The sequence below is a fragment of the Canis aureus genome, chromosome 32 (genome assembly GCF_053574225.1).
Source record: "Canis aureus isolate CA01 chromosome 32, VMU_Caureus_v.1.0, whole genome shotgun sequence".
Lineage (NCBI taxonomy): Eukaryota > Metazoa > Chordata > Mammalia > Carnivora > Canidae > Canis > Canis aureus.
Window position 1 is genome coordinate 17,034,436 of NC_135642.1, and position 14,214 is coordinate 17,048,649.

Genomic DNA, 14,214 nt, shown 5'->3' on the forward strand with positions numbered 1-14,214 from the left:
TTATACTTTTTTCTAGAGCCACCAGTAGCTGTATAATAGTGCTTCTGAATTGGCTTTCTGACATTGAATTGTAATCCAGATTTTGTAACTCTGTGGGAGAGAGGACTGTTTCTGATTCTTTCTTTTGAGGTGGGGTTTTCCTTCTAGTCATTTTGCTCAGTGCAGAGTGGCCAAAAGCAAGTTGTATTGGGAAAAGGAGAAAAAGAGAGGAGAGAAAGAAGGAAAGAAAAGAGAAAGAGAAAAAAAAGGAAAAAAAAAAAAGAAAAAGAAGAAAAAGAGAAAGAAAAAGAAAGAAAGGGAAAAAAAGGGGGTGGGGGAAGGAAACAAATCAAAAAGCAAAACAAAACAAACAAAAAAGGAAAGAAAAAAAGAACCACGGGGGAGTATCTTCTGATTCTGTGTACTTTAAGTCCCTTGACTTCCCCTGGAACTTGTCCGTCTAGCTGGTGTTCTGGGGGAGGGGCCTGTTGTGCTGTTTTTCAGGTGTTAGCACTTGGGGGAGCTGCTCTGCCCCCTCCTGGTGCAGGGCTCAGTGGGGGTTGTTCACCCCGTGAGGCCCCTGGAGGAACAACCACGGTGGCGGGGCCAGCTCTGGAGCCCTGGAGTCAGCCCCCGCAGTAACCCCAGAGCTCTCGGTCTGCAGGGCCTGGAGGCTCCGGGGCGGGCCGCTGATCTGCTCAGCTGGGGCAGGAGCGTCCTTGCTGTCCTGGGCCCTCCCGGCCTCTGCCTGTCCCGGGGGAGGCCAGATCCTGGGCTGTGTCCCGGCGCCCTGTGCTCCGGAGCCTGCGCTGGTGGATTCGCGCTCCCGGGCCGCAGCCCCCTCCGCGGAGTCGCCGCCCGAGCCCCCACGAGCTGCTCCTGGAACTGCGCAGCCTCCTCCGCACGGAGCCTCTTCTTCTGCCTGAGCCCCTCCGAGCTGCTCCCGCCCCGCAGCCCCCTCCACGGAGCCTCTTCCTCTGCCCGAGCCCCCCCAGCTGCTCCCGCCCCGCAGCCCCCTCCGCGGAGCCGCCCCCGAGGCCCCCCCCCCCGCCCGGAGCTGCTCCGGGTCCCCCCGTGCGCGCTGCAGCCCTTAGGGAGCTCGGCGCACTCTCCCGGGGCGCAGGTGCCTGTTACTGTCCCAGGGAGCCCGAGGGCATCCCCGCCCTCCTGGGTCCTGCTCCACCTCCCCGCGAGCCCCTTTCCGCCCGGGAAGGTCGGTGCAGTCCCTGCTCCTCCGGGACGGGGCTCTCCTGTCCTGTGGACACTACCCCCGGCCTAGCCCGGCTCCTCGCGGGGCCCCTCCCCCTTGGAGGCCTTTTGTTTCTTTATTTCTTTTTCCCCGTCTTCCTACCTTTTTTTCTTTTTTTAATTTTATTTATTTATGATAGTCACACAGTGAGAGAGAGAGAGAGGCAGAGACATAGGCAGAGGGAGAAGCAGGCTCCATGCACCGGGAGCCCTACGTGGGATTCGATCCCGGGTCTCCAGGATCACGCCCTGGGCCAAAGGCAGGCGCTAAACCGCTGCGCCACCCAGGGATCCCTCCGTCTTCCTACCTTGATAGAAGCGCGAACTCTTCTCACTGGAGCATTCCAGGTGTTCTCTCTTTAATTCTCAGGCCGAATTCATAGATTTTCAGGATAATTTGAAGGTTTTCTAGGTAATTTGGTGGAGACAGGTGATTTGGGGACCCTCCTCTTCTGCCATCTTGCTCCTCCCTCAGTTGACTGAATTTAATAAATGTTTATGAAATACCTTTTCTGTATGAGGATTTCTAATTGAGGTGGCTTTCGCAGGGGAAAGGCCACCTCCTTGGTTAGAAGGCATATTCCCATGAGGAAGCAAGGTAGGAAGGGCAGGCTTTGGCTTTAAGTTTGTGAAGGAGGAAGGGATGGAGGTAAGGAGAGTTCAGTAGGGGCCAAGGAAACTGGGCTGAATCAGTCTGTTCCAGGATGGAGGCCATAGTGAGGGGAAAGGAGGAGATGAGGGAGGAGTGGCAGAGGGTGGAAGAGGTCAAAGCCACAGGGAAGACAACCAATTGAAGGTGAGCAGGAGAGGACGGGAGAGGGGGCTCAGAAGAGGTTCCATGTAACATGAACAGGAGAATGAGATACAGGACCCAGAAACAAGTCAGGAGGAGGAACTGTTTTGTGGGGAGAGAGGGAGGAGGAGGAGGAGGAGGAGGAAGAGGATGGGGCAATATTAATGGTATTTAACTGTAGAGGTAGTAATGATGAGGACCAAGGCCAGTATCGTCCTGAAGCCCCCACCCCAGCACTTACCCCTTAGTACATGCCAGGATTGGTGGGTATGGGTAGGTTTTGGGAGGGAGAAGTTCTTGAAGAGGGGACAAGGTACCAGGCAGCAGGGGTTGGAAGTATTTTATTTATTTTTGGTTTTAAGAGTAGTAGTATTTAGTGACTTATCACTTAAATATGGCACCCAGTCTACACTTCAAATTTAGGAAGTTTAAAAAATTAAAAATCAAATAGCAAAACCAATCTAAAAATTGGAAAGAAGGAAATAAAGGTAGAAATTGTTGAACTAGAAAACAAACAATAGAGATTTTTAAAATCCATAATCTATTTCTTTAATTCATGACTGATTTTGTTGAGTTTTTTTCAAAGAAAGAAAACATTAATATCTATTATCAGAAATAACAGGACCATCACTATAGATCCTCCAGTTCTTGAAAGGTTAGTGAGAAATAGGGTGCCCGGGTGGCTCAGTGGACTGAGCCTCAGACTCTTGATTTACACTCAGGTCATGATCTCAGGGTTATGGGATTGAGTCCTGTGTTAGGCTCCCCAGTCAATGAGGAGTCTGCTTGTGATTCTCTCTTCTTCTTCCTTAGCCTCTCACCTGGCTCATGTGCATGTGCTCTATCTCTAAAATGAGTAAGTAAATAAGTATTTTTTTAAAAAAGCATAGTGTGAAAAAAGTAAGAACAACATTATGCTGATAACTTTGAAAATTTAGAAAAATGGAAATATTTCTATTAGAGAAGTGAACTTATCAAAGCATATGAAAAGTAGCAAGTATGGATGGTCACCTAAAGGATTGGAACCATAGTTAAAACCAAAGAATATCTCAAATTATATTTTCCAGTCAGTTCTTTCTGCCATTCCAGAAGAAATACGTCCAACCTAAAGCTCTTTCAGAGAATCAGAAAAGATGACCCTGTTCCCAATTAAAATTTTAATGTCATAATAATGTTGCTGCCACCTATTAAGATGTGAAAAAATTGCACTCATGAAGAGAAATCATGAACAAAATATAAGCAAACAGAATTATCTAGCTTCTACTGTCATCAAATGCCCAACCTGCCAGCGATAAAGACCAGTTCTAAGCCCCTGATATAGTGTCATCTGTCTAGGGAATCAACCCATCATTTTGGAGCAAGTATAACTTATAAGAGTTGAAAAACCAAAGAGGGATGTTGGTTCTTACCAGGGATTAGAGCTCCTAGTAGGAACTCCTTGGGTTGGGGAGACAGAGAGAATAGGGAGTATTACCAGGGGCCCGGAAGCTGGGGCCTTCAGGTAGAGGCTGGAAACACAAAGAGAAGGGCTGTGCCTGGAAGGAGTGTTGAAGGGGAGACACAGCTGCTGCCAGCCACTGCCTGGAGCCTGAGTGACAAAGAAATTCCCTGGTTTCTCATCTCTAATATTCTAATTTTCTTCCAATCCCTCCCTTTGGTCACATTCAACTGAAAACCAGAGGACAAGAGAATCTGTTAATGTAATACATAAATGTATTTCTCTTGGGGTCCAGAGCAAGGTGAAAGATGGAGAGTAAATTTTGAGGGCAAACAAACTATACAGTACAGAGGAGGAATAATTATCACAAAAGTTAGGCAGACTTACCTCTGGGGGTGGGAGAAGTATACAAGTGCCTTCTGACGTGCTAGAAATATTCTCTTGCCTTGATTGGTGGTTAGATTGATGTTTGCTTTATAATTGTTTTTGCTTTTATTATTTTATTCTCTTAAATGAAAGGAACACAGCCTCTTTATTCTCTCATGAGATACAGCTGTTAGGTTTGTGTGAGAACAGCCCCAGTACTGGAGACAGTGGCTAGCTTTTCCATTTGTTCCAAAGCATTCCCGTGGAGGAAGAACCTAAACAGGATCTGGACTGTTTCCATCTGTTAATATTCAGCTTATCAAATCTATAGCCTGGTACTCCTTGAGGTGAATTGACTGCCCCAATAAGGCCTGATGTGATAATACGTAAAGACAGAGGTGCGAAATACAGAGCATTCAAAGCAGATGTGCAGTTTAGGTTGATGTTGCCATATGTTCTCTAAAATTTCATTATTTGGTCAGAGCTGGGAGTGGGTGGTACCAGGGTGCTGGCCCATCTTTGCTGCACTGCTCCTCTGATTCTGTTCTTCTGCTTTTGAGGGAGAGTGGGTTTAGATAGTCCCAGAGCTGGTAGGGCCCATTCCCTTGGCAGCTCGCTGGGATAACCAGTAAGCTTTTTGGTCTTGGGCCTCTCAAAGTTCATCACAGACATAGGCACTCTCACCATGTCAAGTCCACTTATTGTCACCTCACACCTCACACCACTTGCCCTCCGTGTAATGGGCTCTTCCAGTAACTTTAATGTATGTGGGGCAACCACAATACCTATTTTTAAAAAAATTAAATTCTATTTAGTTCACATATTAATTATTACTATACTTTAATTATTTTAATTTAAATTCTATTTAGTTCACACATTATTAGTTTCGGGGGTAGAATTTAGTGATTCATCAGTTGCATACAACACCCAGTGCTCATTACCTCATGTGCCCTCTTTAATGTCCATCACCCAGTGACCCCATCCCTCCATCCCCTTCCCCTCCAGCAACCCTCAGTTTGTTTCCTAGCGTTAAGAGTCTCTCAGGGTTTGCCTCCCTGTCTGTTTTTATCTGATTTTAGTTTTGAAGAAATGGCGGGCAACTCTTGCAGGGTTTAGTTCCCATTTGAAGTTGTTCTTCATCTCCACCTCTGGGTGACAGCTTCTCAGAAACTTCACTGTCATCTCACTTGCCCTGACCTAGATCTTCTAAAATGTTTCTTCTCTCAGCAATTTCTACTCCTCAAACAGTTTGTTTTCAGGTGATGCATATACAGCCAGACCTTGAGGCAGTAGTTGATTTTGGCTCAAAGATTTCTTCTGAAACCAGGTCACCCAAGACTCCAAGTCTTCCCATTGCCTGCATGAGGAGGAGCTTCAGGTTGCTTCTGGGCCTGTGTTTGTGTCCTTTACCAGCTTGTAGATGGGGTGCTGCTGGTGCAGGTGTGGCTTGTGGTCCTCCCTGGCTGGCCAGCAGCACCTTCCATGCATAATGACCTTGCCCCAATTGTGAGAGGTTGAAGTCCAGCTCCAGGCTTTGGGTGGCCCCTGCCCCCACCTCTAGCCCTCCTCCTGCTGGCAGGGCTACCTCCAGCCTCCAGGCCACCTGCCCAGTTCCCCCATGCAGAGGGAGAATATAAGTGCTTTTAAACTTCACAAATATTTTACGTTCTTTTTTGTATGGATGATACAGCTCATAAAAGTACAAAAAAGAAAATTCAGAGTCATAGAACTAAAAAACCCAGAAGTAAGATTAACTTTAAGGATTGACCTTTTATTCAGAGGGTCAGTTATTGCCAGCAATGCTCTTTGCAGTCATCCCACCTCCTCAGGGTGGCCACAACAATCTCACCTTTTTTTTCTTTAATATTTTTTAAAATATTTTTTTAAAATTTATTTGATAGTCACACAGAGAGAGAGAGAGAGAGAGAGGCAAAGACAGGCAGAGGGAGAAGCAGGCTCCACGCACCGGGAGCCCAACGTGGGACTCGATCCCGGGTCTCCAGGATCGCGCCCTGGGCCAAAGGCAGGCGCCAAACCGCTGCGCCACCCAGGGATCCCCAACAATCTCACCTTTGACCACACTGATTCCCCCTCTCCATTTCCCAGAAACTTCAAAAAATATTTCATTACTTCCTTCTGCATCACATGCCTATTCCTTAGCCAATTATTGTGGATGAGAGGGGAGGGAATAATTCCCATATAAATTGGAGGACAGATAAATCCTCCCAAAGGATGAGTCGCATAGGATGAAGAACATGGTGAGGCCCATCCCAACTGGGCCATCTCAAGTGATTCCTTTTAATCAGTCCTTATCTACCCATTTCCTGGGTTGATGATCACTCACGTGTGGTATAATGCAACTAGAAGTTGGAGAGACACACAAAATGAGGGACATGGCAACTGAGCTCTCTGTGAATTTGTGTTTCTGTTCTGAGTCCTGACAAGTTATCCTTAAATAACACTAGTTGATTCCAGGAAATATTATCAAATAATTGCTTAGATCACAGTATAAGTTTCTCTGAGTTGTCCCCCTCTCCTTCACCCCAGACATCTTAAGGGTTCACTGCATCAGGCTCTGAGAGGGATTAGACATATAAGCAACTGAGAGGCTCACTGTATGAGTGAAGGCAACTATTCAGTGGGGTACCAATAGCACAGACTCGGCATTTGGTTTACTGCATGTGTAAGCAATAATTTCAGATATTTTAAACACTCCTTTTTAAAAAAAAAAAATTATTTGACAGAGTGCGAGAGTACACAAACGGAGGGATGAAGCACATTCCCCATTCAGCAGGGTGCCCCATGTAGGGCTTGATCCCAGGACCCCAGGATCATGACCTGAGCTGAAGGCAGACACTTGACCGACTTTCTTAATCATTTCTCTTGAACAAAAAAAGCTTATGTGTCCTTTACGTCTATACATTAATATATATTTATCAACTTTTGCTTTGAAACATAGTATTGAATAAGTGTTTTAACTGTAAAGTTAATTGTTTAACACAATTAATCTCAGGTGTGATGAACAGGAACACCTGCTCAGATTCCCACTTATGGGGAAGAGTCGTTGCCCTAGCTGCAGGGAATACCATTAGCAGATAGTTTTCAGCTGTTAATCCCTACAGAAGGCCTTAGCTGTAGGAAGCCATCTTCTCCCCAAATCATGCCTTTCTGGGGTGGCACGATGGTTAAATGTGTGTGTCAACTTGACCACTATACTCAGATATTTGGTCAAACTTTATTCTAGATGTTTCTATGAAATGGGTTCCTCATTTGGATTTTCCTGATCCACTATTCATCTCCGTGATATATTTCTCTTTGTCCATGTGATATGGAAATGAGATCTAATATAGCAAAATAGTTTGAAAATTTAACGTAATGTAGTCATCAGAGAATTGAAATTGGGTTGTTTCTTGCTGCCATAGACCCAGAAAGAAGGAATGGCAAATTTGCCTAGATCCCCTTTCCTGGGAAGGTACTAAGTCTTTATTCTCAATCTCCTTTCCTGAGAAGAAAGTCTCAATCTCTTTCCTCCTCCACTGTGGTAAGGAGAGCCCACATTTTTAGGAACAATTTTTTGGGACTTGAATTTTTCTTTAAAAGAGGCACTGATATTTAGTGTGGGGAGAGAAGTGAAAGTTGTTACCTTAAATAGATGGGAGTTGTGTGTTGACTGGGAAGAGGCATGAAGGAACTTTCTTGGGTGATGGAATTTTTTTTTAGAGAGAGATTCGCATTTAAATCAGAAGTCTCATTTCAGTAAAGCTAATTGTCCTCCTTGAGTTTTTTTTTTTTTTTAAAGGGAAATGAGGCAATTGGAATGTCAATTTTATTTAGTAATATATTGTAAAAACTTAAACAGCATATCCGGCTGGCTGATTGACAAAATCCATCCAACTGTTAAGGGCAAAACAAAACCATCTCAAGAGGTACAGTTATGCAGATCTTGCAGATTTCAGACTGACCAGGCCTCCACAATTTTGTGAATCCTTTCCTTAAGATAAAGCTCTTTCACTGGCTGTCTGCTGGGATTTTGTTGTAGCTTGACACCTACCCACTCTAGCTTCCTTCCCCTACTTCTACCTGTGTTGACCCCAAGGTCATACTCCCTAATAAACATACTGAATACTACACTCCATTGGAGTTTGCTTCTTGGTGGTCTTAACTTACAACAAAAGGAAGATCAAACGTACAAGGAAAATACAATAATTCCCTTTCTCCATGAGAAAAATATTCCAAAGTCTGGAAGGAGGATATAAAAGGCAAACAACTGAAGCCTGGACTGGAAAGCAAGTTCGCTCGGAAGAGAATTCCCTAGTTTGGAAACAGAAAGGAGAAACTTGGGAAAGCTTAAAATCAAAGCATTTATCTCTTCCCTTGAATAGGAAACAATATTCTCCCTAGCTGGCTACCTCTGAGGTGTGAAGGAGAATGATTCAGAGAGAGTTGCAGAGCAAGGGATAGAAGCATTGGATTTCCAGTGCTCTACCAGGGCACAGCTCTATGAGGAGATGGGATGAGGGGTGTCTGTATCTCTGGGGGGAGAAAATGAGAAATAATATATTCCATTCTCCCTTCCTTTCTTTTTTTTTTTTTTTTCCCCTCCCTTCCTTTCCCTGCTCTCCTCCTTCCCCAATACACTGGGGACTGATTAGTTACATGTTCACACTCTAATTTGTTACATTCCGCAACCTAGGGCATCTGCTATTAAAGGTTAAGCTTTCACTGTTCTGCCATTATACCAGTAACTCTCCTTAATTACTCAAGAAATAGGCTTAAAGTTGGGGCAGTTTAATTTAGATTGCAAGGTGGTGTTTGAGTCCTCAATGAGCCCACAGACTTTGCTATTGTTGACATATTTATTTCTTTTAGAAAGCTCAGGTTCCTTGTTTGGATTTTCCTGATCCACTGTTCATCTCTGTGATATATTTCACTTTGTCCATGTGATGTGGAAATGAGATCTAATATAGCAAAATAATTTGAAAATTTAACGTAATGTAGTCATCGGAGAATTGAAATTGGGTTTTTTGCTGCCATAGACCCAGAAAGAAGGAATGGCAACTTTGCCTAGATCCCCTTTCCTGGGAAGGTACTAAGTCTTTATTCTCTAGCCCAATCTCTTTCCTCCTCAACTGTGGTAAGGAGAGCCCACATCTTAGGAACAATTTGTTGGGACTTGAACTTTTCTTTAAAAGAGGCCCTGGGGATGCCTGGGTGGCTCAGCGGTTTAGCACTGCCTTCAGGCCTGGGGCGTGATCCTGGAGACCGGGATCAAGGCTCCCTGCATGGGGCCTGCTTCTCCCTCTGCCTATGTCTCTGCCTCTCTCTCCGTGTCTCTCATGAATAAATAAATAAAATATTTTAAAAAAATAAAAATAAATAAATAAAAGAGGCACTGATATTTAGTCTGGGGAGGGAAGTGAAATTGTTACCTTAAGTGGATGGGAGTTGTGTGTTGACTGGGAAGAGGCATGAAGGAACTTTCAAGGGTGATGGAAATGTTCTCTACTTTGTCATGTAGCTATTACCCAGATCAATATGCAGATGTAAACATCACTGAGCTGTACACTGTATCTAAATTCTATATGTATATATACATAAATTGTGTATATATGCATAGAGATGCACTAGTTGACAATGTCACTGTTCCCAAAACAGCCACAAGCCTGACGCTCCAGAAGCTGGAACTTAGATTTATCCCCTCGCCACTAGTCTGCCCTTGTGGACATTTATTCTGTAAAAGAATGTCAGAGGATATGCCTTGGAAGTTATAATTACCAGAAAATATTTGTCTGGTAGCAAAGTTAAAAGGATGATTACTATCATTTCTTCTATGTAGGGCAAAGGAAAAAAAATTATAAAATTAAGTAAAATTTCTTTCCTCCTTTCCAGGTTTACTTCCTACGGTCTGATACTTCCATTGTCAGCTTGGTAATGTGAAGGGGATAGACACTGTTGTTAGCATCTAGGAAAGAAGAGTCAGAAATCAATCCAATGAACTGATTGGAAAATGTGTTCCTTTTTGTCATTGAATTTGTTCCAAGGAAATTTCCATTTTTTTCTCCTCTTTGGCATAAAGTCATTTAGACCAACCAGTATACCTTCATATACATCAGTGACTTTTGGCTTTTCATGGACACTGTGTCCAGTCCTTTATTCAAAATGATTCCATTGGACCGTTTGCTTGAGCTCTAGGATGCTGTCATTATGAAGCTCCTCAGTACCTGAAGACGTTTGGTTGTATTCTTGATGTTTAAGATCTGTTTCTTCTGGCTGGTGGTCAATTTCTTAGACCTATCTAAATTTCAGTTTTTCTTTCTTTCTTTCTTTTTTACTTTTGTCTTTGTTGTTGTTGCTGAGGTTGTATGCTATTTTTCTTGAAATAGCCAGTAGCTCTCTGGGGCCTTTTGGAACAACAATACTAGACAATACCAATACTTCCCTTGCTCTAGCAGGAGTAGGCTTGGGTACAGTTTACTAATCTTCAACTCATCTGGGATGTGAAGCTTTGGCTTCCAGAAATTTGCTATTTTTGTATGTCAAGAAAGTTACAGATGAAAAGTAGGCAATCTCGAGAGAGGCCTTTGTGAGACAGCCTAGGACTGTCATGGGTAGAGTTCGGTGAGGACAAGATTCTGACTCTCACATTTGTGTACAGAAGGTTTGCTGGGGAATGCTCTGGCACCTGTAAAGAAGTGAGAAAAGCAGAATTTTCTGAGGGAGAAGTTTAACAGTGATATGGTTGCAATTCTCAATATTAACATAAGGAGCTCCACAGCTGGGATGGCCTTTCAGAGAAGTACCAACTGGCAAAGAGACTAGACCTTTGTGCCTCCATATGGATCAGCTGGGGAGGGAGCAAAACCTTAGTTGAAGCAGACTCTTAGCTGAGGACAATTCCCTGTGCAGAACACAATTTTGAGTCTATAGCAGCAGATCTCTTTCCAGTGGCTGGGGAAATGAGTGCCTTGGTTTTGATCCATTAGGATACATTTTGTGTGTGTGTGTGTGTGTGTGTGTGTGTGTCATATAGACCCACTTGTTCTATGTAGTAAGTTTATATACCACCTGTGAAGATATCTTCTAGGATCCTGGTTAGTTTCTTTTCCTGGAGAAACTTACAAAAAGAAAATCAGGGGGGATATACTCTTGCTCCTGATGCTGTTGCCGATCTTGACAACACAACTGATACTCATCATCTCCTTCTTCTAATACCTTTTATAGAAGCCCCTCATCTTGGTTAGTACCTCTGATGCCCTATATGGCTTAACTGAAGGGCTATGCAGACCCTAATCCATGAACACTGGTGATGATTTGGTTGGTTATTTAGAATGAGAAAGATTAGAAGATCAGAGAAGAGTGGCCTGGGGGGAGACGCAGGTAAGTATTGGCATGAAATGTGAAGATCTTCATATATAACGTGTTGGCATCACCAGAATATATCAAGCATAGAGTGTTAGTACTTAATAACCAAGTACACAGAATAACTTAACTAGTGTTAGCCAGCTTCTGTCAGTAGCTACCCATGTGCTTGGCACTTGAAGTAGCCAGGGTGGCAGGGATGGAGGCTAGACTGCTATTGTTTCTGAAAGTTTCACTCTGTGTGGTTGGGCTATGTCTTCCATCATCATTCAGGTTTTTATCTAAATAAACATGGGCCTAGCTCAAGGATTCCATGTACCAAAATTGGTGGAAGATCCAAAATCATTTACTTGGGGGAACTGTTTCATTGGTGACATACAACAAATGTTATGTTACTTTACTTAGAGTGTGGTAGAGTAGTTTACCTTAGAGAATTAATATGAATTACCATGATAGTTTCTATTGCTCAAAATATTTGCTCCTTCCCCATAGGGAAGGATCACATATCCCCACTCACTCCTTTGGTATCAGTCTCAGCTCTGTGTGTTGCATGAAGTGAAAAGGCTAATGAGTAAAAATGATGTGTGTCAGTCCTGAACAGAAGCTTTAAAAGCCATTGCATAGTCTACTACTTGGCCCTCCCCACCATGCATTTTTTTAAGTAGGCTCTATACCCAGCATAGAGCCCAATGTGGGGATTGAACTCATGATGTTGAGATCAAGAGTCAGATGCTTTACTGACTGAACCACTCAGGTGCCCCTTGATCCCTTTTACCTGTCTCATAAGATGAGAAATATTCCAGTTAGCAGTTGCTGTGTCAGTCTGGGCTTTAACATAAAGATTCATAGAGCAGAGCTACAGCTGATTCTTGATGAAAATACAGAGTGAGGGGGAAGTAAAACCTCTGCTGTTTCAGGAATGTTGAAAGGTTGTTATCATGGCATGATTTCACCCAAACTGACTGATACAGTTGAATTTCCGTTTGTTTCATCTTGTGCATTTTCTGTTTGGAGACTTGATACTTTCACTTAATAATGCCTAAGGGGCACCAGACTAGTAATTCTGTCTCTGGAAGGAATACTGCTAAAATACAATTGGCTATTGGATCTCATTCCTATAATCTGGTTGTTTTTCCTGTTTTGTTTTGCTTTTAGTTTTGCGGCAATAGCAAAGGCTAGGAGGGGAAAGGAATGCAGGGAGGGACATGGGGAAATGGAATTGGTCTAAAAAAAAAAAAATCCCTGACTGGGGCTGGGGATGATGGGTGGGGATAATAGCAGCTCTGTAATTAAAAAGAAAAAAAGATCAATTGCTAATTTTGAATTTGCATTTTTGTAAGATATATGTTATTATTTGGAAAGTGATACTGTAAATAGTCTATTCTGAAGTGCTGTTAGGATCAAGGGGAAAACATAAGGCTTTCCTGCATCTAGCTCTACACTTAAAAATAGTACACATTCTGTAGATCTAAACACACATATAGAAACACATATAATCAGTGAAGGTAAGCTTTTATTTTCTTCACTGAAGTTTAAGCCTTAAAATAGTAACACAAGCAGCCAAAGATATTTTTAGTTATCTTAAAGAAGTTTTTGTGTCTTGGGAGGTTTTTGATGATTGCTTCAATTTCCTCCCTGGTTATTGACCTGTTCAGGTTTTCTATTTCTTCCAGTTCCAGTTTTGGTAGTTTGCGGCTTTCCAGAAATGTGTCCATTTCTTCTAGTTTGCCTAATTTATTGGAGTATAGCTGCTCGTAATATGTTTTTAAAATCGTTTGTATTTCCTTGGTGTTGGTGGTGATCTCTCCTTTCTCATTCTTGATTTTATTAATTTGAGTCTTTTCTCTCTTCTTTTTAATAAGGCTGGCTAATGGTTTATCTATCTTATTAATTCTCTCAAAGAACCAGCTCCTGGTTTTGTTAATCTGTTCCACAGTTCTTCTGGTCTCTATTTCATTAAGTTCTGCTCGAATGACGTATCAGATAAAGGGCTAGTATCCAAGATCTATAAAGAACTTATTAAACTCAACAGCAAAGAAACAAACAATCCAATCATGAAATGGGCAAAAGACATGAACAGAAATCTCAGAGAGGAAGACATAGACATGGCCAACACGCACATGAGAAAATGCTCTGCATCACTTGCCATCAGGGAAATACAAATCAAAACCACAATGAGATCCCACCTCACACCAGTGAGAATGGGGAAAATTAACAAGGCAGGAAGCCACAAATGTTGGAGAGGATGCGGAGAAAGGGGAACCCTCTTCCACTGTTGGTGGGAATGTGAACTGGTGCAGCCGCTCTGGAAAACTGTGTGGAGGTTCCTCAAAGAGTTAAAAATAGACCTGCCCTACGACCCAGCAATTGCACTGCTGGGGATTTACCCCAAAGATACAGATGCAATGAAACGCCGAGACACCTGCACCCCGATGTTTATAGCAACAATGTCCACAATAGCCAAACTGTGGAAGGAGCCTCGGTGTCCATGGAAAGATGAATGGATAAAGAAGATGTGGTCTATGTATACAATGGAATATTCCTCAGCCATTAGAAACGACAAATACCCACCATTTGCTTCAACGTGGATGGAACTGGAGGGTATTATGCTGAGTGAAGTAAGTCAATCGGAGAAGGACAAACATTATATGGTCTCATTCATTTGGGGAATATAAAAAATAGAGAAAGGGAATAAAGGGGAAAGGAGAAAAAATGTGTGGGAAATATCAGAAAGGGAGACAGAACATGAAAGACTCCTAACTCTGGGAAACGAACTAGGGGTAGTGGAAGGGGAGGTGGGTGGGGGGTGGGGGTGACTGGGTGACGGGCACTGAGGGGGGCACTTGACGGGATGAGCACTGGGTGTTATTCTATATGTTGGCAAATTGAACACCAATAAAAAATAAATTTATAAAAAAATTTCTTCCCACATAATCAGAAATAAAGTAAGTGTATTGTGAATCATTAAAAAAGAGGAAGTTTTTGTTTGTGTTTGCCTAACTTATATTTTTAATTTTGGAGGAGGCATGGG

The 14,214-nt window shown here is 43.0% G+C and overlaps 1 pseudogene; it reads right to left on the reverse strand.

Annotated features, from left to right (window-relative positions):
* Positions 1-4,395: 4,395 nt before the first annotated feature.
* LOC144302852 (large ribosomal subunit protein bL9m-like) lies at positions 4,396-5,312 on the reverse strand (annotated as a pseudogene).
* Between the last annotated feature and the right edge of the window lie 8,902 nt (positions 5,313-14,214).